We start from the raw sequence: 26,191 nt of genomic DNA, 5'->3' as shown, positions 1-26,191 counted from the left end.
GGAGTGACTTAAATGTCAAGTTAGCAAAACATGCAGCCTTGGTCTTATTTTATGACGTAAATGTCCAATTAAATAATGTCAGAAGGCAAACAACACCCGGCGAGAAACGAAACTTTCTGATCCATTATCGCCCTATCCTCTCTCTTTTTCGTTTTTACCTTTAATGATAAGCGCCGGTTGATCGTTTTCCCAGTTTTGGTCGTCAGTACTATCATTAGTAGGCTGGTTTCGCAGTCCGTACGAACGACGAAGTTCTGTCGTGTCACCACGACCCGTGCTAATTTACGCAGCGCGACTATAAGTTGTGGAGCAGGATCGGAAAAATTTCAAAGAAAATCGTCGATAAGATACATATTTCGTACTTCGTCATTTGCTGCCGTTCGTAAGGGTTGCGGAACTTCTCCTTATCATGATGACTGTAAGCAAGCATAGATTACATGCTTGTTGTGAGTACAATGGTGTAGCTATAAGTACATTGTGTATCGTCTATCGCTTATCGTTTTGTTTCAAGAAGACTATAGATTCAATTTATTGCAAAGTACATACTACTTTTCCAAGTAAAGACGACCGTATTGGTCAATCGCTCACCCCTAATCTTAGTTTTACGGCGTAGTCTTCTGGACTGAAACAATCACAGGAGACATTCTATTGAGACTTCCGGCCAATCTTGCCTTGCGAAAGTGGTAAATGAATGCCTTCATCGATGAAAGATCAGAGAAGAAGCCAATAACAAACACGGCGACCATTTGCATCCATATTCCCCCAGGGTATCGCGTATCGAACGCGGACGTGAATACCAAATTCAATAGCGTAAGTCTTTAGGTCAATGGTTTATTTGGCATACGCTGGCTCTCGTGCGCCGACACAGCGAGTGGTCCTGGGCAGTTTCGACCAACATCAGTGATACCTAAAGCTGGAATGAGAAAGGAACTAGAAGTAGAAACATAAAAAGGAGAAAGCTGGTTTTCATTCACATTCGCAGCGGAAGGATATTCCGGTACACGACTGTCAGAACCACTATCCAGAATGTCAGTGTGGGTAGGAAAAAAATCATGATCAAGGTTATAGAAAAAAATTGGGGAATAAAGAAAGGAGTGGAAAAAAGTGCTCTGGTGAGTATCCTACGTAGCAGTGTCTGGTACTAGAGGGACACGACGTGAAACAGAAATCGACTACAAAAGAAATGGGAGTCATACAGATGTAACGGAAAACCCGAAGATGGAATAGAAAAAATGAAAAAGGCCAAAGACAGGCGCAACGGGGACAACGAGCGAGAGGACAGACGAAATGAGAGATGGTTGAAAGGACAGTGCTAAATTCTTGACTTGGATTAACAGAAATTCTTGCTATGATGCCACTGTTTCATCATACTCTTCGAAGTGATCTATAAGCAACCAACGTCGCAGCGCTGGGAGGTGAAACTCCCACAAAAACACTGTACTCATGATGAGGCGAGAGCTGACGCAATCCGGCTTGACATTTGTATGGGCGGAAAAGTGCTATATTATGTGTTCTGTCTCAGCTTCGATAAGCGCCCTGGGCGACTGGTGGTTATATCTGAAGCTTTGTTGTTTTAGACTTTGTAATCTAGGCCTTTAAAAGCAAAAGAAGTTGTTGTGAAAAGTGCAATGTACCCTTAGCAAACGGAGCAAGTCAGTTTTTGGCGACGAAAGCTAATGGCTTGGGCCTACTCCATTCAAAAAATTGAAGATTGAACTTAAATTTGAATAATTCTAATTTTGTAAACACACGCACTGAAATTTCGGCAATGCCGACGTATAGACAGATACCATGTATACAAATAATACATATGTATATACCAAGTTTCATCGAATTTGCATGCACAATAATTACACTACGGCATTGCGTACTTCTTATTTCCTGGGCCACCAGTTAATAATATGAACCCGAACGACGTACCCCTTTAAAGCAATGGCCAGATTGGCCGACCTTGAGAAGGTCGATTTAATCATGATAAACAGCAGTAAGGCCATAAATAAAATGGTACCCTTGAGATTGGTCAATCACGTCTGGAGTATTAAAGACTGGATTATAAAAGTATTTCAAAGTCACCGTACATGAATGTCTTTTGCGTGATATCACAAATATTCGCAGCAATCAGATAGCCTATTCGCTTACACCTTTCCAATATTCCGTCAGTAATTACTTCACGTCCCATCTGTCTTAAGCTCCTCGAAGCAGATCCTAAGCTGAAGAGGGTCTTGACATATCAAATTATGCATCTTGTACCTATTATCCTCTCTTACATCCCAAGACCCTGCTTTCACTCTTTGCCATTTGCGCTTTCTATTAATGTGAGGCATGATTATCCGTATTTACGGAACGTGACGTCTTGAATAAAATCGGGTTACTTTTACTACTTTCTGACAAGGAACGGCAGACTGGAATCAACAGGCCAATGCATCATCATAACATGCCAATTATGATGTTATTTTGGCCCTCTTGATGTTGTTATCGTGGAATTAATTGCCCAGCTCATTTTAATTCCTATAACTACGAACAGCTGTATTTCAATATGGCTGATTAAAGGATGGAAGACGATGTAAATCGACAACCGGAATCGTGGGCTTGGTTTCCTCACAAACCTGCTCCACAGAAAAAGAAAGAGAAAACAAAATTGGACATAAAATAATATGTTTGAGGGGTTATTTGTACATTTTTTTTCATCGATTAATCGTTGGTCCACTGTCTGACAGGCTTTTGTTTTTTGCGTGTAGTCAGCTGGGGGGGGGGGGCAGTACCCCGCAATAATCCTTTACTCTTTATCATACTTAATGAAGGCACAGTTAGTGCCGAAAGCTTGTGTCGGGTCTTTGGACCAAAATATAGTTGATTATGAAAAAGGTGTCCTCATCTCTATTCCTGACTAGCATTGAAATACTTTTTTTTACTTAGATGAGTCTTGTACTGACAGAATGAAAAAAACGATATGGTGAGAGGCATCAGCGAGTTCTTTCGGGACGCTCAAATATTCATCTGTATATGGTAATAGGTTCACATATTCCTTTCTTCACGCTTATATGCACATATCTGTTCAACTGCCACGAAAAAGTCTGTCTGGGCAGCGTGCAGATTTTACAGAATGTATAGGTTTGTCTTCAGGGAGCATAGACTGAGCGTGGAGGAGCATAAAATGTTACTCTTCCCCTGCTAATTGATCAAATTCCATGCCCATCTCTGTTAAAGCTTAATAACAGTACGCAACGCTCTTCTCCGAAACAGAGAAGGCACGTTCTATTACAGGGATTGTCTATATACTCCAAGTGATTGACATGATAGAACTGTTTCCTTAGAGCAATTGTTCGGATCCTTTCTTGTTACTTGGAAAGCTTATACATTTATGGCTTTCTTTTTACACGATTCTAAGAATTGCACGCCATATATACCGAGGGCTGTGGTTGTTATCTCATGTAAAGGAGTGTAACCTAGCCGACTCAGAAGGTTTTTTTCTAGATACATGTATCTGGGAATATCTAGGCAATCGTGACTGTACGTCTTGGTGCTTTTCGATAGCAATACAACAGGCTTCGAAATTCTGTTTCATGCTCGGATCATTGACCAACTGACATACTAGTATTGAAATCGAAAACTTTAACATGACAACCATAAGATAATGGTAAAAATGGTTGATTTCTGAAGGATTTCTAATCTGATATACATAATATATTTTGCATGCCTGTAATGATACTTATAATACGTTACCATTTACTTGTCGGATTGCTTCTGCTTGACCTATTTTATAACAACCCCATAGCAGACATTTCCCGCAAAACAAAATGTGGTAATCATTCTTACAAAAAAATTGAAGAATTTTTAAAAGCTGTTATTATTAAGAAAAAAGGGAATACCTATACATGACCTGTCGTGATTTGCGCGTTTACACTCCGTGGCTGTCTTATAAAAGTCAAAGCGCGTAGCTGCTTCAGTACAACTTTCATCTGCTGCCGCTTTGCATATTCCAAGAGATTTCGCATCAACAAAAAGGCGATACTGTACGACCCAATAGATAAGTCAAACTGCGTATTAGGATTCGCGTTATGAACTCCGAAGCCAGTCAAGCAAAGAAACGGGATGTGTCAAGTGATCCGCCACTGATCTAGTGATTTTAACGGATATTTGCATGTATCAATAATGGAGGTTTCAATCACAACTGGCTCGAATCAGCCTGAATGTACTAGTAGATAGAATTTAAATTAAAGCGTGCTTGATGTGCATCGTTATGTACAGGAATATACAGTACTCAATGCGATGAAACTGTCCTTTATCAATTTCAATCCAAGAGGGCTGATACATATATGTAACATTCACAGTTAACAGACATAATGTGTCAGCTGCCTTCTGACAGACTTATCAGCTATTTCAGTCCAGTTTATGATGAAACAGATCGAAAGCTACAGCTCAGAGTTGATAGGATTTCAACGTTAGTTCAGCTTCGATGAGCGCTATTGACTTTGCCCATAATTCTGTCTGACACGTCCTCGGATAGAAACCGTTTGAGATGCCGTGCCTGTGTTGATTAAAATCGTGTCACAGAAATGGAAAGTCATCATTTTCCTCGAAAGTTCCTGATAATGTCGGATGGGCCAATCAAAAGCATTCAAATCAATGATCTCCCTACAAAGAGCCAGGCCATGCACATGTACCTAATCTGTAAAGCAGGATAAAGAGAAGCCAGAACGACCACCGAAGGTAAAGGTAAAGGTTACGGCTCAGCTAATCCCTTCTTCTACCATATTCTGTAACTGATGAGACCAGCACCGTGGGAAGCAATCACAGAATTAGACGTACACCGGTACCATGGGTAGGCTAATGTAGCCTTTTTCGGTTGACAGATTATATATGAAATCTGTGTTAGGCTTCTGAGAGAAATCAATATATTGTTCATGTCAGAAACTGGATAACGCACTCGAAATACTTAGTCCTCTCCCGTATCCGTTGTCTGATGATCAGCCCCTCTTGTGACAGAAATGCAAATGTCAACAACCATGCTAATATCACGGGGTCAAGGTCAAACTTGACAGATTCATAAAGGAATCGTGTAAACTTGTTGTGTTGGTTGAGTGCGTTGCTCTTGAAGGAGTCTCCCCTCTCAATCACTGTATATTGACCAATATTGTATGATGCATATACTCTGAAGGAGGCTTTGTTCCTATGGCGAGTGGGGGAGAGCGCAGTGATGCCTTCTCTGCCCAAGTCATCTTCAGTAACTGCTGACACATTGGGGGAACTCATCCGATTGGATCCTTTCTCTTAATGAAAGAACGATGGCCAATATCATATACATGTAGCGCCATTGAAACAAACCGAGTCAGCGTGACTTTTCCCCACGAACTCGTCCACTACTTCTATGAAACAATTTGTAGTTATTGGTTTCTGTTTTAGAGCCCGCTCTCTCAGTTAGAGTTGCTTATGCTATTATATTGAAATCCTTATACTAACATTACATGTACGAGTAGGTCACGCCTCCCACCTAGCATATACCATATGCCTTGGGTGAGCCAAGAGGTGGCATGCACTCTAGATTTTCTTGCGAGGGGCCGAAAATGGAATCAGATGTGCTAATCACTTTCTGCCTTACCATTGGAGAAATATTATGAAGTCATCTTAATTTTAGAGTGTTAACAACAGTATGCAAATGCCTCCTTCAATTAAACAGGTCAATTAGTGCAACAGATATTTAAATTTAGAATTTTATGAAACCCGACGCGATCATGCATAATCTTACAGTCAGTGAAGACAGTATAGAAGATAGTAAGGGTAAGACCGCTTTATTTATGTTTTGGGGTGCGCAGGTTTATTAGGATACCAACGACATTAACCAGTGAAACCCAAGGGCAACTCGTCGAGAAAAAAACCCCTGCTCTTTCGTAGGTTTGCTCTGAAACTCGTTGATAGGAAAATGTACGCAGTAATAAAAAGCCGAACATCTCACCGTGGATAATTCAAAACTTTCTGAAAGTTGGCTAGTGTTGTAGGCCCCAGGAATCGTCATAATACGATATGAATAGATTTTCCATTAGCTTCTCCATAAAAATAAAATGTTTTTCTACTATCTATAAGAGTTGAAACAAAATCGGAAGAAAACAAAATCCTTTCGGAAAAATCGCATGCTGTCGAAACAAGAGGAGAACAAACATATATATTGAAGGAATAAAACAAAAACTCCTTTAATTCTTGTACATGGTAATCAGTAAAGTTATCTTTATTATCGCCTCCTACATCGATGACTTGCGACTCCGTCGATCGTTAAATATGGATTTCTTTTTCTTTACTAAAAAAACATGAACTTTTTGTGAAAACAATGTGTCTGATGGAGTTTACAGAAACCTAAAACCGCCACTTTTTGACATACATATAAATAAGTGTTCGTGTGGTAATAGATTACAGGGCGTAGTCGTATTGGCACTTATGTAAACATCTTTTAGTAATATATCATGTCACACAAAAGTAAAATTATACCATATCTCATTTAATTATACTCCACCTAGAAAAACATAAAGTTCAAAGGTGCCCGCTGGTATCACCGGCAGAGATCCACTGTAATTGTAATATTCGCTTTCCGTGGACTGAGAATAGGTTGAGGGTAGGCCATGACTGTCTATATAAGGATTTAAAACTTTTTATGACACATTACTCATAAGTTGAAACAAAGTTCGCGACAAACGAAACTTTTTTTCAGAAGGATGACCGACCTTTCTTGGCTGTACGTGTCTCAACTGATGTCATTTGTCATAATTTTTACTTTAGCTCATTAGACATTGATGTGTATTTTTGTGTTATGTCGCCCGCCACTTTGCTTTTAGCGTCAATTGCTATCTAATTATTTGCAATGGCATCTCAGTGTATAATTGTAATACAGGCAGTACAGTAGCCTCTTTTTGAAAAAGTGCAGTTTTAGCAATTAATAGAATAAAAACCTTTCAAAAGGACACTTATTTGCCAATTAAAATTCAATAAGTGATGTAATGTAATATAACGTCAAAATGTGAAAAAGTGCCCTGGTGTTGGCAGTCGAGCTCCACTTACATGTTGTGGTGAAATTTCTCTGACTTCGTAACCAGCATGCGAGAAACATTGGTTTCCGCTCTTTTTTATTTGGTCTAATCAGTGGCTTCAATTGACGTTACTGTTACACATGTACTTTGGAATCAGTTTAGAAATTCACATAAAGGGTAAGCCTAAATTTTGCCTGCAATGTTTCACAAAATTCGTATCAGCCTCCAAGTGCCTTGTAATTATACCCTAAACACATCAAGCTTCTACACTGACATGACTGAAGAGTTTTGAGACAATCGTGCAAATTAGTTTGCGTACCCATGATGACAAGATATCAACAGACCTCATAAGCATTAAAAATGTTGAAAAGGTCAGTCGATGCCCCTGGACTTAATTCTAATGTTATATGAAATTTGGTCGTAAGATATTGATGTTTATAGTTTGTCACCACTAATGTTACAATTGATTTTCGAACGCGTGATCAAAGCTTGGATCTACTGCCAAAGACAATGGATTATCTTACAAATAGCAATAAACATCAATGGAATTTCTTCTATTTCTCTATTTTGAAAGCCAAAAAACACTCTGCTGAACAATCTAGAGTATTTTTGTATTTCATAAAACTTTTTGAACTGTGTAATCACTATCATAGTAATTTGGTTAATTAACATTTTTTATTTCCATTACGATACATGTAAAAGCCCCTCCCGTTTTCACCTCACCAACGCCCACAGTCTGCGATAAAAGCTAGCTTTCACTGTGTCACGAATTCATCAGCTTACTAATGATTGTTGCTTAGAGCTGTTCAACGACTCAATATTGTTTTCGCTACTTCAACCAGATAAATACTTTATCAATCAATCAATCAATCAAATATGACATTTCTAAAGCGCCCAAATTTGGTGAAAAATTTCACCAACTCTCAGGCGCCTTTGAAATACACTCGAAAAAGGTGTGCTTTTAGCATTGTTCCAAAAGCTGCCTTTGACTCCGCAAGTCTAATTGCTTTACCGGCCATTGACAGGAAGGGTTGAAGGTGTCATCGAACACAATATCTATGCTGTGTGCAGTACATTGCTCTCCACGGCCCTGCATAAAACATGTAAATTGTTGCAAAATTGCTGTTAGGAAGTGCATCCATATCAATGTGCATACTTCCACAAACATCAATATTTGCATCTTCTTCAGAATCTATTGTGGCTGATGCAAGTGAAAAGATACCCATCTCTATAAAAGAGACAGCTTAAAGTCCAAAGTTGTATCATTCTAAGAGTATTCCAATAGCTTGTTTATCGAGCAAAGAAAGTAAGAAAAAACCGATGCAAAACTACATAAATACTTTATGGTACAGTGTGTTTAAAACGTACAGTGGCTGGGAAAGGACATCATGCAATTTTATTTTTTCAAAATAATCTCAGAATTCCCGACTTTTTATCTCGGAATTCCGACTTTTATTTTGAAAAAATAGAATTGCATTATGAGATAAAATGCCGGAATTCCGAGATAAAAGGTCGGAATTCCGAGATTATTTTGAAAAAATTAAATTGAATGATGTCCTTTCCCAGCCACCGTAAAAATGGGGTAATTACAAAAATATATTTGTTTTGTATTTAGGGCATAAAAAAACAGATGAAAAAATGCCGTTAATTTTTAAAATGTTATCTTAATGTTATCACAGCGCAGCGCTCCATGATTATTCTCGACACAGCTTTAAGAATGCATTACTTTCCCGGCGGATTATGTTGCTGCCAACAGTTTGACGCAGAGCTTGATACTAAATGAGCTCAGTTTGTCTCTTGGCGAGATTGGATTCTACGCGAAAAGACAGCTTGCCCAAAACATTCACATGGGATGTAATATATACATGAAATATATACTTGTGAATGTACATGTTATGCGTTGGTAAAGAACGGATGGACTGATTTATGTCCTGTCACCGGGTCCTGTCGTGTATGTTTCTAGACAAATGTTACGAAAACGCATTGCCTCAGATTTATTTCTGATGGAAAAAGGAACACGAATAGTGCCTTAAAGTGATCTCATTCCGATGTACTGATTGTGAATTTGGCCCCATAAGACCAAGTAGGTGTACCCGTGAATTCGTATCAAAATTTCGCTGAACAGAATTTCTTTCCAACCAACACAGCACTATGAAGGTTAGGTAATCATGCGTTTCCAGCAATTGAAGGAAAAGGAAGTAGGTGGCAGCACTCTAATCGCTGTCAAATAAAACGTATTTTGAGATTTTGTACGATGGGATAAGATCACTTTAATGGGATGAAAAAATGATCCTCAACCTTTGATCTTCCTGTCTTAGTCTCTAAAAGTAATATAATGAATAGTCCAATTGATTTTATTTCTTTGGGACCATCTCACAAATATTGTAACGCCAAAGAAGTGATTATCTGGAAGGGAAAGAGCGACACTATTTCCATTATATCAAAATACTGGTTTGATAGATCTTTTTTCCCCAGTAAATATAAATGTACTATTTAAGAGTGCTTTGTTTCGTTGGCAGTTACGTGTAGAGTCAAATAATAAGAGGTTTTCTTAAGTTTCTGCACTGACATTGCTGAACTCTATTTGGTAGAAGCAGAAATCCATTAAAAACTTCAAAGAAATCCAACCAGTTTGCGCTCCTGAGCCCAAAACAGTTTTTTTCTGACGTACACCTTATGGTGTGTAATGTTCAACCCTTGAAAGAAGCGGCCGTTTAATTAAGTTTCACTTCAGAGGAAAAGAGGTGGCGAAAACTGAATCCGAAGTGAAATATATTTTACTTCGTTGGCTCCGAGAAATTTCTTAGATGGTCCCTTACTTTTGGGTGGAGTGAAGCTGCAGCTAAACCGTCACGCGTATCAATAATGACTATGCCTGATGAAAACGAAATTACAAGGTGTTGTCCAAAAAATCTATCCAGTATCACTGCTATTAGCAATATCTCAAAATACTATGCCATTCTCTCAAGCAGATTCTCATATCTTTTCTAAGTATTGGCATTGTTTCATTGGAATCGAACTGACGTATAACCTTTGATGTGTAATATCACTGTTATCCCACATCATCACGTCCTATTATTAGCTGAAAAGTGAAAATGAATAAAAACTAAAATCGACGTGACATGGAAAGCGGTTGTTTCTCTTTATATAACATCGGCTAAGTTTGAGATGTTACTTTTGTAAATTTCATTGGCAAAAAAACATCATGTTCTCTTTGATGAAATTAATCTTGAAACTTAATGTCATTAACTGCTTTGATTAAAATTGTAAAAATATCTTTTTTTTAAAACATTGAAGAAACACAGCATAAAAACTCTCAAATTTGAACTTTCGCTTGTTGAATCTTGATAAAACCATCTTGAGATGAAACAATCACTGGTTAATTAAAAAGTGTTGATTTTGATAAAATCCATCCTAAAAATACCTCAAGTCAAAGATAAAGAAGGTGTGTTTCTACCAGGTGTGTTCCCTGATTAAAACATGATCATAGAAAGTTTTTAACCTCATTTTAACTTAGATGTTGTGTTTTTAAAAAATAACCAGCTAAGCTTTCAAAACGATAGTAATCCGAGTTTTGAGAGTAAGAAAAAGGTGAGTCGGAAACGTGAAGACTAAATAAAAAAAGCTTTGACATTTCTGTGCTTTTGATGTTGGGTTTCTTCGTCCTGAAACACTTTTTAACGCCTTACCCTTAACCAGTAGCCTACATGTTGCTCGCTCGGAATTATTCATTAAAAGGCTTCCTAGTCGAAAGGTTAACATTGAAGTATTACTGTAAGTAGTCGATAGAGATCCGGACGTACATGTAGATGCTTTAATTTAACGTCGCATAAGACACACTCGAATTGAAAACTCGAATAGTAAAATGATACAGGCGCAGCAGATAAGAACTGATTTCCGATTCCTGCTTTACATCCTGCACCGAGGCTAAGTATTTCCAAGATAAGTGGCTTGAAATGTCGCAGTTGCGTCATTCATTACTTCGACTAAGCCGAATTATACGAAGTCGAAGCTTTTGACACCACTTGCCGTTCGTGCTCCGTTATTGATATGTTGAAGACTTCCTTAACTGGTGAAACAAGTTGGAGGCCTTAAGGGCATGTCTATTGAGCTTTCGTAATTGATTTAGGCAAGCGGCTACATTTAGTGACGAATCATAATTGCTTCGTATATCTCAGTGGCGAATGCATCATTGCTGAGTGTAGTTGGTGCCACCGTTCTTCCCAAGTTAATTTCCCCTTCGGAACGTCTCCTTCGTCAGTTAACGCTGTTGAGAGTCTGATTCGTGTATGATGTATGGCCAACTAAAATCAACAAAATTCGTGTCATTTTCCCGTATTTATATAAGGATAAGAATCGGTCAATTTGGGCTTCTCAGTGGGATGTCATGCTGGCATATGAGGTCACTCCATGATATATCATAGACATCAAACCAGTAATCGGAGAGGTCGCTCCAAATCGGATGATATCTTCGTCCCACATGCCCCGTCTGTTACATAAGTAAACATTTCGAGCCATCTGGGTATTACTCCTCTGATAACAAGACAGCAGAGAAGGTCCCTCGCGCTTCTTCAATAAAGGAATGATCAATGATGCTAAAGGTCCAGTGTGGCTACGATTTGTTTATACAGTGACCCGCTCGTGCAATGCTTAAGTTCACATACTCATCAATTATTTGTCAAAGCTGTAAGGCGTACGGTAAGGCGTACGAAAGGTTTTCTAAATAAAACGAATCAGGCAACTACTGCCTTCTTCTCATGAGAGACTGTTGGCAGGAGTCAGATAGGCCTGATTGAGTTAAACGAAGCAGTCGATAGGAGTCTCTACTATCTTACAGTACATAGAAGGAATACAATCATTACTGAATCAAACATCATAGTCCCCTAACTGTGCATGCTAGAATCCCTAGCTCCTGACTATCAACAATATTAGTCCCCCTTTAAGGGAGTCTCACTTCTCTTTCAAGCAAAAGATTACAATGTACTCTTTCAAAAGTTGAAGAAAATTGTCCTGATCAATTGACTATAAGCCTGCTAGCGATGCGAATCTGCGCCTATGGACCTTAACAACCAGTCTAATCTCTACTTGTATGTACGGCAACAAAAATAAGATAGATCGGCCGGCAAATTCCGACTCTACAAGATAGATGAACCCTGGATCAATGCCGGATGATAAGAGATCGTCTGAATGTGCCCGTCAATACAGGCATGAACACTTCAAGGCGGAAATTTATAAAGTGTGTATAAAATTGACCATTCACATCCGAAATACGTAACGTGACGTCAAATCTGAACGATTTCGAGATGGACTTTTGCTTGTCTGAAGTGCACAGTTGAGGTGCTAGAACGATGTTGCCAAATCCCCTAATAGGCGTCCGATACCTTACTTAACATCTATTGTATGTTACGCCGTTTGATATTACTGGTGTGGTGCCGGAAGATATATACATGCTATCAAACACAATGCCGGCCGAGCAGTTATCATGCAAGCAACGTGTCTGCAACTTGTTGAAGATAATATTCATGTGTCTGTTTACACAACGGCAATGGTAAATTAATATTCAGTTATTATGAGCGCAATTGAAAATCATCAAATTTAGTTACAAATTTCAAATTGTGTGTTGGCAGCGGCAAGATAATCTTCTTATTTTTTCCATTGTCGGTCATTTTTTGACTTCACTACAAGAGAATTAATGTAGTCATTTTGGCAGACGTATAGACTTGACGCTCACGAAGAGTGAATTCCCTACTCATTTCTTTACTTTTCCCTGTTACCTGGCAATGCTGACTTCTCCGCGAGTTGAACAAGATGGTGTTTTCCTCCTAAGTAGGAACTACTTCAACCGTACAGGGATCAAGGCCCGGCCGCATTTTGAAAACATACCACACTATCGAAATGATTGTGCTTCCTTGCGTCGCACCCGGTCAATCACGAATCACCACCCCGCGAGGCAAATTGAATACAGAATAAAACCCCTTACCCGCCAAATTATCAGACTCGAGATCAATCGCCCCTTAATTCTTGACTTCACCGACCATCGGGCAAACTGACTATGTCAGTTGAACTCCCGTATCAAATCAAGGTACTCCCCATATCAAATCAGAGGACCCCTCCGTTACCCTAGTTTGATTCGGGACCGCATGCCGCTATCCAATGACGCCACAATTACATCTTCCAGTAACCTAACATCACCAGGAACCTCGCCAGGAACGTCCATTCAAAAATCAGCCACATTAAGGAGAAGATTACCAAGTTACGGCCAAGAACTGAGACTAATACTGAGACGTCGATATACTGTGGACGGATACATTCTCATGTACAGGCAGAGAACATACAATGTAGGCAATCATATCAGGCTTGGTGATATGGTTCTGGCAATATTTGACACATGGGACCCTTGTTTAACTGGCTGGAAATCGTCTGTTGTGCGCGTATCGATTGGCTTGTTACGAAGCAATGCTTGGATAAACACGGCGAGGAACTCGGTCAGTGTCCCAGAAGAACTGATCACAGGGAAGCCATTTCGGAGATGCTTCACAAATTTATTGGAAATCAAATTGGAAGTGTCTTGTACATTTGTGTCTTAGAAGTTACATGGATTTAAAAGATAATTTACCCTACTGTTCTGAAATACAGAATAGTCTCACAGAAAAGTCTCACAGAAAATGGCTTCAAACCTTATTACAGGTGTGCGACCTATTTCGCGTCATAAATTCCAGTGTTTCCGTTCTTCAAACATTTTTAAACATAACGAATTTCGAATCACGTTGGGGTCGGTTCACTGGACTCCCTCGGCTAAGATATCAACTGCACGAAGCCTGATTACTAACGTGGAAAAATGAGCTGAAGATTTTGTTCAGAAAAAATCACAAGCTCGTTTTTCGTAATAATGCCAGGATGTTTTACTCATCGCAGCGGAAGGGATTTGCAGAACATGGTGTGGTCTATGTACCGCAGCGTGCGGATGCCGTGATATCAATACAAAATCGAATGCGATGAAAAATCTAAATATTATTGTGGTGAATGCAATTGCTTCGTTTCGTGTTGGTTGCGCAGTCATCCGACGCCACTGCATTTCAGTCCTTGATCTCGGGGATTGAAATAGATCTGACCTAACATGGTACGGTCTGTGTACCGCAGCAAGCGAAAGGCGTGACATTAATACAAAATCGAAGGTGATAAAGGACAAATCTGCCCAAAAAAACTGATATTGTGGTGAACGGGCTCCGTATTTTCTAGTTTAGCGCACAGTCAACCGACGTCTTTCAATCAACCTTTGATCTCGTGGAAATGGTGCGACCTGTGTAAAGCAGCAACAATGCGTGAGATCAACACAAAATCGGAAGTGACGGAAAAATCCATCCAAGGAGCCGATGATGTGGCTCCTTATTTTCCACTTCTGCAGCTACCAACGTCTTTGAATTTACGTCCTTTGATCTGACCGAACATGGTGCAATCGGTGTACCCGGTCGGTGTACAACAGCTACACCGGGTCTAGTTCATCTCAAAACGGATATAAAGAAAAGAAAAAAACGCAAGCATAGTAGCCAATCCTTATTTCAAACAGAGTAGTATCTATGCATTAATCGGAATGCATCCTTCTATAATCACCCGATTCTCTTTTGATTGTAGAACGACTACCAATCCAATAACACCCGGCCAATTGATTTCTTCGCCGACGACAGACAATCGTTCAAATGACCTTTCATCTCAATAGTGTGACGATAATATCAGGTTGCTCATTTCCGAATGCTGGGTGAGTCTTCTTAACGAATTAAAAGTAAAAGTGCGGTAAATTGATCGAGAGTGTCTTTGACAGCTGCGGCAGTATGAAAGAAATCGTATTCCAAAGGATAGAGTTTCAGGTTCTGTTAGGCTCCCAGCGAAGGTTTCGGTCTGTGTCATAAACGTCTCCAAGCAGAATCGGCTCGTTTTGTTGAAGTACGCACACGTACACGTTCGCAGACAAACTCTACATCTGCTTGACAGTATTTTCGTTCGACTTTGGACTACAATACATGTACATGTAGTTCCAATACATATACACTATCATTTCGTTTTTCTGTGAGTTCTAATTGGCCAAATGATAATGCATGTCTAAAGAACTGATTTTCTAGTTATGTGTAAATTTATGAATAATTTTTCTTTTTTAACCCATCAAGTGGTGGTCATACCGCGCCATTCAGGGTCACGTAGGGTTAAATAATTTTCAACAGGATAGGAGTGTTAAAGTGCAAGATGATACGATCAAAGGAGGACTCCACTTACAAATTATGGCATAAATTGCAGTAAAATGAGCGGGCCCCAACTTCAAAAGCCTTCGCCTCATATTAGGTTAATTTGATAATCGATATAGATAATACTGTGGTTTATTTCAAGAGAATTGGAAGAGTTATTAGATAAATTCAGTGCATTTCTTCTTTGGTCCCTAATCAAAATTTGTAAAAACTCTATTTCATCTTATCCTTCGAGTAGGCAATTTTTTCCCGTCAGTCTATCTAGGCCATAGCTTTCTCAGACAGGGCTAAGCCAAAGAACAGCTAATTTTTTCCAGTCAATTTTTCTTAGTGGTTTTGTGGTCCAGAGGTCATACACTTTCAAATTCGCTCTGAATATATCGAGGCACTGGTAACCACAAAAATCTAGGAAAAGACACATTTTCCGTGATTTTTCTTGATTGTTCGTGAAAAATCTGAAATATCCGTGATTTATGCCTCATTTGAAGTTCCTTTGTTCCTCTGGTGGTCCTGTGCAGTGTAGCTCATAGAATTTTAGATGGTTTCCAGTTTTAGGAAGATCACGGATGAATCACGGGTATTTCAGATTTTCACGGACAATCCAGAATAATCTCGGAGGAATGTGCCCTTTCCTAGATTTTTGTGGTTACCAGTGAGGGGTACTTCCATTAAATGGGAGTATTATCTTTTCTCTTGTCCACTTTATCAATACGTTGTTTAAGTACACCAAGAAGCCGGATTGAAACATCGCCAGTGTTATCATTACCATAACCTTTATTTTCGTCGCAGAATTTGAGTGTGCCTGGACAGCAAAGATAACACGAGGAAAGTTGTAACGAGTTGCTGATAGTCTATAAAAGCTAAGTTTGCGTGTACATCGTCTCTTCATAGCAGATAATGTCCCTGACTACATTTTTATCAGTTCTGGGAACCAATTTTTATTTGATTCGTGTAGAGAAAATTAATTATTTGAAGCGGGCTGCGGAATTAACTCGCGCTCGAATGAGAGTGTACATCGTCAGTGTTGCCTACATGCGTAAGCAGGTATGATGGTGTAACTAAATTTTTTTCTTCTCGACAGCATTCACTAAAACATTCACACTACATGTATATGATATTCGTATTCAGGAAGGTGGATGGTTCATGAAAATGGCAGATATTTCAGTTCTTCCTACAGTTAATTTCTCAGAACTGTTTTGGCAGTTTGATGACAATGCCAAAATACATTTAACGCTAAAGTTTCTAATTAAAAAAGTCTCTCCTGTTTTTTTATTTTGACTTTAAACCTTTCACTCAAGCGTTGAATCGAATAATACAATGTGTATTCACAGTACATGTATTTCAATGACAGAATGGACTGCGATGAGTGTCTTATCGTCCTTAGAATACATCGTATCGCAGAAATATTACACAATTGAGAACATTATTGATCATTGCAGAGTTTTATGGCCATATTATTTCATCGGCCATGGCGCCCATTCCCCGTCCGGCACCAGCCATGATAGACATCAATAATGCACTTTCGTTTGATTGCACCATAAACTTCTAAAAGTCCGTGATTGCACAATTCACTGTCTTTGAAATCTCGAGTGCTCCGTCCAGTTCCGATACTGTACATCTAGCCATTTTAGTGTTACATTCACATATTAAGCATGTTACGTACACGCATTGACACGTCGTTTCTTCTACATTTGTATTGTCAAGGCGTATAATTAATTCATTTCACCAGGTGACCATTCTAGGAACATCATGGTATTGAGAACGTGAAGCAAGTTACACCACTTTCATTGCTGACTTTATTCATTACGGTATAAAATGCCATGTCTGCTACGGAAAGGAGACCAATGCTGGACTGACGCAATGATATCATGCTATTTCCGTGAAACACAAAAACAGTACTCCCTTGAATGTTAAGGATGCCGTTCATATATCTTACAAGTGAAGAATGTGTGGCTGCCATCGCCTAATCAACAAGCACACCACACGCTCCGCAACATTACTCAAGAACTCCCAAAATAATATAGTTTTCTGAATGCACTTTCTGACCAAATAAACTCATCATCGCTATCCAATGGTCATCTCAGGGATACAACCAACCTAATGAACGCCAATTGGACAATAAAAGAATATTAATTGGCCAATGAGGTCGCAATGTACTGTCCTCTGCGGGATTAATCTAATGTTGTTTCCTGTTCCGTATCCAACTGAGGAGAATGGCGGGTTGTGTTAATCAACAATTGCAGTGAATTGTACCCTGTGGTACGTGGATACTGATATAAATAAATGCTGAACCGTACTGAGTGGCCACCAAGGTAGCCTGCAGTTGACTTTTCGACGTTTCTTTCGCTAATCGCGTGTCCAACTTATTCTTGACGGTAGCTTGGGAATCCAATGATGGTGAATGAAAAAAGAAACATCCAATTGAACGTGAGAAAAAAATTACCGAACTACATGTTCTGTTTTACGACTAGCATTTTTTAACCTTTGTCTCTAAAGCCAAATTTTAATCCAAACTACAGGATGTCCTCGCTAATACTGGTAGCCCCCCCCCTTCTGTACTATAAACGTAGGACCATACATTTCGGATGTCCACAAAAGGGTACCAGTAGAACTAAGTAGGCCCTCGTTTCGCCTTTATTGTGACTTGTCATGCACAATTCCGCTTCCCATACCGCCTTGGAACATTGACGAACAAAACATTAGAAATACCCGCTGGTGTGGCTTTAGCCAATGATTGTGACGACCTGTGCATACAATAACATTTAAATAACACTGTGCATGGAGTATAAATAGCCAATTATAATACATGCAATATATGGCACCCCATACCGGTATGGCACCCGATACCGGTATTCACGAGGACGACCTGTATGTAAGCATATACCTCCCATGCTCTTTGATTTAGTGTATCGGGGTATTGAAGTGGAAAAGCAATGCAAAAGAGAGAAATTATAAGAAATATTCCACCTATCACTACGTAAAATTCGAACCAAAATGGCTGCCGGTCACAAAAATCTTAGCGGTACACAAACGAAGTACCGAATCTCAGCAAATTGCGCCATGATTAAAATATGGTATGGTACTGCGGCATACTTCCAGCACCGCAATCATCAGTTCACTAAGTAATTATTCTCCCTATTGTCAATTAAGCACCACAGCATGCTAGAGGTACTTTGGCAATAATTAGCCTATAGATGTTGAACAGCTGGAGTTTTGTGTGAAGACAGACTCGTTTAAAAAGCTCACAAAAGAGCTCGACATGGAATGTCACTTTATTAAATTGGTAAAAGGATGAACAGTTCTGGGTTATTTAAATCACTGTGGATTACAGAGAGATGCTCTGAAATGTACTCGGATGATGGATTACGCATGTGCATCCAGGGCTGAACAACCTTTATTCAACAGTGTGTTTCAGTTAGTAATAGGTATTGGGTTTCTCATTATTTAAGAGCCCATCCTTGTGATGATTTGTTTTGATAAACAAATCCATTTCAGTTGATATTTATATTTTGAAAGTCATCTAATTTCAAGTAGTTGAACAGTGACATTTTGTGCTTCATATAAACATTATTAAAATGCCGTGTATAGGCAAAGGTCTCAAGTCATTTCAGTCAAAAAACATCAAGAACTGTTCAGATGTTGTTCTACCGACATGACAGGTTTGTGGTCGAATAAATCATACTAGTTTTACTGATTATCCAGTCAAGTTGTTTTCAACATATGAATTAGACAGATCCAGCAACAGACCTGAAAGATAGATTCGCTAGCTGACAAAGACTACATTTGAACATGTTTCAATAACATTCATTCAAGCATTCGCCACTTTCCTGAAGCAGAAATCATGTACTAGGACTTCACGTCAGGATAGGTTTTGACCAACCAATATTAAACCCCATGCGTGATCATGGCCGTGCTGTCTGTGCCGCACAAGCATGAGAGCTCTCTTCTGATTGGTCAGTATCTGTCAGGAACTCCCACATTGCTGCTTGAGGAAAGTGGAGAATGATTAAGACGAATGTTTACGTTGATCGAAGACCGTGAAAAAGAGTGAAAAGCCTCTCCCGTCTGATCTGCGACTGTCATATGAATGGCTGCCTACAGCTTCAGACTATCAGAACATTACGAATAAACTCCATACCGGTATGTGGAAACTTAGATTAAATTGTCAAGTTAAAAGCGTAACGTCTCCCCAGCGATGCGATGAAAGTATCACGTAAGATTGACGCGGTTTTCCGGGGCTCCGGGACCACAGCGAAATCGAACAGGCATGCTCGGAATTGAATCTCGCCAGATGCGATGTTTATTTGAACGGGATTCTATTTCGTTTGTTCACGGATTAAGTAAATATTTCGAGTCTAAAATTTCAAGGTAAACGATTATTCGCCGATTTATCATAATGTTGATTTTCCAAGGATATACATGTACATGTAGTGGAGGTTGTTTGATAATGCATTTGGTAGAGTAAGGTTTTTTATATATAAACTGGCTGCTGAAACACTTGGCAAATAAATTCGGACCAAGCAGATTTTCATCACTGCAAATTGAGGTAAGAATAGAATTTCATTGCAACTTAACTACAAGAATTATTATTGGCGACAAGTGGGCGGCGTTGGTTAGCCACAGAGTGGAGTGACACACGTAGTGCTTAGAATAGCGTATAGTGAAGAAGCGCCACGATTCTCGTATTTAGCTGCTGCCGCTGGCTGGCATTTGGCTGAAAAGGGTCGGAAATAGAATTCCATCGTTTGCCAGTAGCCTCTCCTTTATCAATACTTCACCGTGTGCCGTGTCCTGTTCTGTTGGCTGACAGTAACTAGATACATTAGATATCTTGCGGCTCCAGGTCGACCTATGGGGATTTCGGTATAGATTGGAACCTGAACGGTGCTGTGTGCAGGCCCGTGTAGAAGTAGGCGTGTGGAAACGCCCTAGCGCTCACCAATCCACTCTCCGCTGCTATAACTTAAATAGCATGCTGAAGACAGAGGCACTATGCGCTCCTATAACCACGGTGCAGCAGTGCAACCAAATGCGACCGTGTCAGATAGAAAAGCTAGTGAACGGGAAAAAAGATGATATTAAAAACGTGAGACAGCTAGGAAGCAATAAATTGGATTGGTATCAGGAAAAAATGTATGTACTGTCACTATACACTGAATGTACGCAAATATGACAGACTAATGTACAGCAACTTTGATTTTACAGAACTCCTCTGCTTTGCATTATTGAGCTGCGGCGAAGATGATATTTTATCCCAAATTTTCCTTTAATCTTCTGCAAATAATACCTGGAGACAACACGAATAACAAAGGGATTTAGCCTTCCATATGAATAAGTGAATAATGCAAGAAGTGATGATGTTTTATTCAACACGGAAATGACTACCGCAACGGGGGAATAATATGTAGGCACTTGTAATTTTGATGAAATATTGGAAGTGCGTATTACTACCTGCGGACAACAGGAGCATTGGCTGTCTGGATTTTTTTCCCGGTCTGTTTTTTGTCATGAAAAACATAACCTGTCGTGTACTAGCGTTGTCGTACCTAAAGCTGCAGTGGTGCGCCTTGGCCAAAGGTTTACCACTAATCAAAGGAAGAACAAAATAGAAGGCTAGGAGGAGAAAGAAGAATTAGAGAGACGGAAGAGAAGAGGTTGAAGTCGACGACGAGGAATAAGACGAAGAGGAACACGACGCTGACGGCGAACAAGGCGACGAAGAAGTTGTGAAGGAGGAGGAGGAGGAGGAGACGACGACGACGACGACGACGACTAAACGATGAACGCGAAAAGGAAATGAACATGTGTGATTCTCAAGCCTGTTTATAACGGAATGGTCAGCTTATGGGTTCACGAGTAGATTGTATATTTCTGCTAGCGGCAGCTGCAGCTGCAAGTCAGTCACTTCTGTGGCCATATGGATCGTGTTCACCACTGGGCATCTTGTATCGAGTCCCTGGTGATGGCAAAATGTCTTCGGCACCTTTGGCTGCACATTTGGATCATTTCAAGCATCCAACACTATCTGACAGACCTTGTTATTGATGAGATGATGTTATTGTTGGAATGCCTGCACACTGTTATACTGTTAACATTCGGGCGGCTTTATTGGTTGCTGGCTAAAGTTCTCACAGGCCAAATTTATATACTGAATAAAAACAAGGACTAGTGGGGCTTATAAAAAATTATAAGTCCACTCGATCACTACTTGATGGGTTTCCCAAATTTCATTCAGAGATCATTAAAACAAATGAAACACAGTCATAAAAAACAGGTCTGTACTACTATCATAATACTCGGCAAGTTAAAACACGAAACAAAACGAAATGATAGGGTAAGTTATTGGAACAATATTATAGTCCGAAGTCGAACAAGACACTTTGGTATTTGAGGGAGTTCGACGATTGTCCCAGAACCCTGATCCAAGCAGAAATAAGTGTGCGTATTTCCACACAACAACCCGATTTCTGCTTGGAGAAGTTTATTACAGTACACAGACCGAAACCTTCGCTGGGAACCTTCTGTAACGGAACCTGAAACTCTGTCCTTTGGAATGCGATTCCTTTTATACCGCCGCAGCTGTCAAAGACACTTTCGATCAATTTACCGCACTTTGATTTTTAATCACGTTAAGAAGACTCACCCAGCGTTCGGAAATGAGGAACCTAATACTATCGTCATACTATTGAGATGAAAGGTCATTTGAACGATTGTCTGTCGTCGGAGAAGAAATCAATTGGCCGGGTGTTATTGGATTGGTAGTCGTTCTTCAATCAAATGAGAATCGGGTAATTATGAAGGATGCATTCTGATCAATGTGTAGATACATGCATTTGATGTCTGTGTTCGAAATGAACATGAGCTACTTTGCTTGCGTTTTTTTCTTTTAGTCACTATATCCTTTTTCGCTTGACCAAAAGTCCGATTCAGACCAGTGTCTTCTGTTATATGGATATTAGCAGCAGTGTATGGCGTATTTTGCTTGCGTTTTTTTCTTTTAGTCACTATATCCTTTTTCGCTTGACCAAAAGTCCGATTCAGACCAGTGTCTTCTGTTATATGGATATTAGCAGCAGTGTATGGCGTATTTTGAGATGAACTAGATCCGGTGTAACACTTTATTATCGTTGTTTCCCATATTTCAATGTTTCCATGCAAAAGACAGCTAGAAAGTCCAATTGATCAGCATTTTTAGTACACCCAGGCGGTCTTGATTATACTTGTACAACCATGGACCTCCAGCTCAGCATTAGTTCCTGGTGCTGTCCGATAACGATCTTTCTAATTTTGTTATCCTTGGTTCAGTGGGTTGTTTCGGTGTGTTGGTTAAAGCATACAGAGGCGATGCCCGTTTCCTCAAACCTCTGGAAGGTTGACAATGGACCAGTTGACAATATTGTACTTGTACTTGCCGACATTTTGACACCGCCCTATGATGCCGGTCTGGTAAAGACAATCAATCTTACCAAGGATAGAGTATTCGGGATAAAGAATCTTAGGTCTCTGTAAAACATTAGTACCTTAATCGGTCACCATAAAATACAGTAGGACACCTTTTCCACTGGAGACATTTAAATCACTACAACGGTTCTGTTGTTCGCACTGGTTATGGTAAGGTCGCTAAGACTCTGAAATTGACATTCGATGCCTCTTTGAACGCTTCTACTGTTAAAGCCGAACTCCCCCACAGAAGTGGTAATGGGAGCCTCAGGTGCCGAGTGCCCGGGGGCAGGGAAACATTGGCTAACTAATTACACGCTATGTGCAATTAGAATCGCTGTACGCGCTTCATTCACAATGGTTCTTGTCAGATATACGTTCGCCATTTACACATGTCGATTTGATGATAAGCGGGCACGGCTAGCCACAAAAGAAATGCTACCATGCACCTGCTGCTTCTAATCGCGGATATCGCAGCAAAAATTACCTTTGAATGATGTTTTAAATTTGCCTTAGGTATCATGGAGGCTAGGTGCTATCGCTCGTAATGCTTTCGAAGAAATCGATTTTAAAACGAAAAGACATTATCTTGTACTTTAAGCTTCATGTGGAAGATGTGAAAATCGCAGGACTCATTTTCGAGATTCATGTGCGGCTTACCCTAATTACTCTTATCCATGTAAAACCTCCTTGTGATTATTAACAATAAGAAGCAGCGTGTTCCTACCAGTATACAATTAAGCAAACCGAGACTGAATTAGCGTTGTTTGCAATCATGATTAATTACTTATCGTCCATCTCCATCCGACTCTTGCCAAAGAAGTCAGGGCGTGGTCGGAACTGCAGATTCCATCACGAATCCGTACACCTATCAATTTAGTGCAAAGACTGATACGGTATGACGATAAAACACGTGATATCGTGACAAAATTTTCACAGTCATAGCGTGCATTTGTAAAAACCGAATTTAATCCTGATAATTTGATGTGATGTCAGTCAGCACGTTATCCCCCGAAATAACCATCTCATAAATATACAGAGGAGTGCGGTGAATTGCGTTTTGGGCCATAAATGATATGGCCCATTATGCTATTGATTATAATGGCAAAAAATCTACTTTATAACCATACTAGTATATGTAAGGAAGGCAAGCGAGGCAAGCTTTCTGAGATCAGTAATTGTGTGGCCATTTTTTGGTTAACCCAGTATAAGAGTACAACTTCACCCGCTTGGATCCAACCTCTCTTCATTGCATCCAGTTAGTTTTTCAAATGACAGCAGCCAATTCAAAACAAGCGTACAGCCAATAAACTTTTGTAAGACATTATGGTATCGCGTCCAGCTCAAGAGCTCTTATCCAGTGCGACAAAAGCGCGCAGATATTTGGTCTGCAGTGAAGTGTTTTTGTGAGGCACTTGAACGAGGGTACCAGAAACCAGGGCAAAGATCGCCTGCCGTTATATATTTTTATTGGTTGAAGCGACGAATGTATGAACGTATGGTCGTTTGGTTATTGGATTCCTTACATTTTCATTTGGGCGTACTGTATCGGGCTAGACATAGATGTTGGGCAAATACATATTATCAGTAGTGAATGCCAGTTACCGCATGAGAGAGTTTCCGTCACAGAATCATTGATGGGCCCATGGTTGAATCAGTGATGAGTATCGCAAGCCAAGTTTTATAACGGATCCCATCATATGTATTTTTTGATGGGCCATCCTAGATTCTTTGATGACCCACTGGGTCCCATCACAATGCACGTAAAGCAACTACATTTATAAAGCCATAAAGGAACTGACTTCAAAATTCTAAAAAATAAGAATAGTTCACTCAAACCAATATTAATTATTTGATGGCCCGTCAAAAAATCTATGACAGATTCCATCACAGGTCATCAAAGAACCAATAATGGATCCATGATGGAATCTATGATGGTTTAACTCCGTCATAGATTCTATCTACTTTTGCTTGTGACACCAAGAAACATAACGGACCATCAGTGAATTTCTGTTTCAGCTTACCGTACTCACTAATCTTGAGGCAAGACAACAAAGGTCAGATAACGATTATGATAGACAAAAAAAATCACTTACTTACAAAAAAGAAACTGCCACCAACAAAATGATCGAAACAAAATCGTCCCATGCTGCGCAGTCATGTGTGCCCACCCTTTTGCATACTGTCTATCAGTTGAGGGAAGCCACCAGGAAAAGCGTTTATTGGGACGTGACTTTGAGTGTCACATCATCATCATCCCCGTACAGATCAAACACGTTGCTTGAGGCGAAGTCTCTCATGCGGACATTTAGTGGTGATTGTATTCAAATCTATTCCGCTTGGGCTTTGGTGTCACGCCGTCATATCACAGTTCGCTTTACGTTATGAGACGCAATTTTGTGGTTTGGTGGAAAAGGGATGAATAACACATTGCCTATTGGCTGCCAAGGGCATGATCAAAGAGTGACATTGCAGGAAGCGCAGTGAAAAGTAGCGAAAGTGAAAATGGACGCCAGTGTTCTTTTCTCAGCCAGAAAAAGATGATAATGGCATGCCGCAGACAAAGGCTGCCATTATCCTGCACGGTAAACAAGTCACCAAAAATATCGTCATTGCACGAAATATTTTCAAGGGGAAAACATCCAATTTGTATTATCTACATGTAGAACAGAAGAAGGTTACTGCCGCCACTACTACTACCAAGGCCATGGCGCCGTAGGGGTGCCATGGCAGCTGATAGCAGTATTAATGCATTCCCAATAAGATTGCACCAAACGCGCCCAAAATAAGTTGAGCTTCTTGCTTTTCACGGTGGCTGGGAGTGTCTCGTGCGCTTCACGTCTTCTTGGCCTTATGAAGTGGGCGATCTTTCAAAAACCTAAGTAGCGTTTTTGATATACAGGTCGTCCTCGTGAAAACCGGTATTAGGTGCCGTTTTGAAGATACCTCTTGGGGTGCCATATATTGCATGTATTATAATTGGCAATTTATACTTCATGAAAAGTGTTATTTAAATGTTGTTGTATGCACAGGTCGTCACAGTCATTGGGTAAATATCTGTAAGCCACACCAGTGGGTATTTCTAATGTTTTGGCGGTGTGGGTAGCGGCGCTTTGCAAATTGTGCATGACACGTCACAACAAAGGCGGCAACACGGCCTACTTGGTCCTGCTGGTACCCTTTTGTGGACCTTCGAAATGTACGGTCCTACTTTTATAGTACAGAAAGGATAGGCTACCGGTATTCACGAGAACATCCCGTCGTGGTATTTGAGCCCAGATATTTTAAAGGTAGCCATGAACAAGGTCGCTTTTTGAGAACATGTGTTATCATCTGAGAACCCTGTTGGTAACATGTCCTCAGTGTTTAATAAAGGAATAGCTGTCCCCCCTGGACATACTATACATGTATCGTCGTGTCCTGTTCGGTGATAGAGTAAGGCCTATGGCTGTTGAGACCAATGGCTTTAAGCGTATAATAGAATATTTTGTCAGTTAT

The 26,191-nt window shown here is 39.9% G+C and overlaps 1 protein-coding gene across 4 annotated transcripts in view; it reads left to right on the top strand.

Annotated features, from left to right (window-relative positions):
• Positions 1-26,191, top strand: part of LOC135491662 (neuroglian-like) — a 69,558-nt gene that overhangs the window by 9,926 nt on the left and 33,441 nt on the right. The window contains exon 1 of one of the 4 annotated variants that reach the window (XM_064777635.1): positions 19,741-19,799. The exons of the other annotated variants lie outside the window; for them this stretch is intronic. The gene's annotated coding sequence lies outside the window, so the exon portion shown is untranslated. Of the gene's footprint in view, positions 1-19,740; positions 19,800-26,191 lie in introns of those variants that run through there. 4 annotated transcript variants of the gene reach the window in all.

This window comes from Lineus longissimus, chromosome 7 (assembly GCF_910592395.1).
Source record: "Lineus longissimus chromosome 7, tnLinLong1.2, whole genome shotgun sequence".
Classification (NCBI taxonomy): Eukaryota; Metazoa; Nemertea; class Pilidiophora; order Heteronemertea; family Lineidae; genus Lineus; species Lineus longissimus.
The sequence above is the reverse complement of the archived record's forward strand: the minus strand, read 5'-3'. Positions and strand labels throughout refer to the sequence as shown.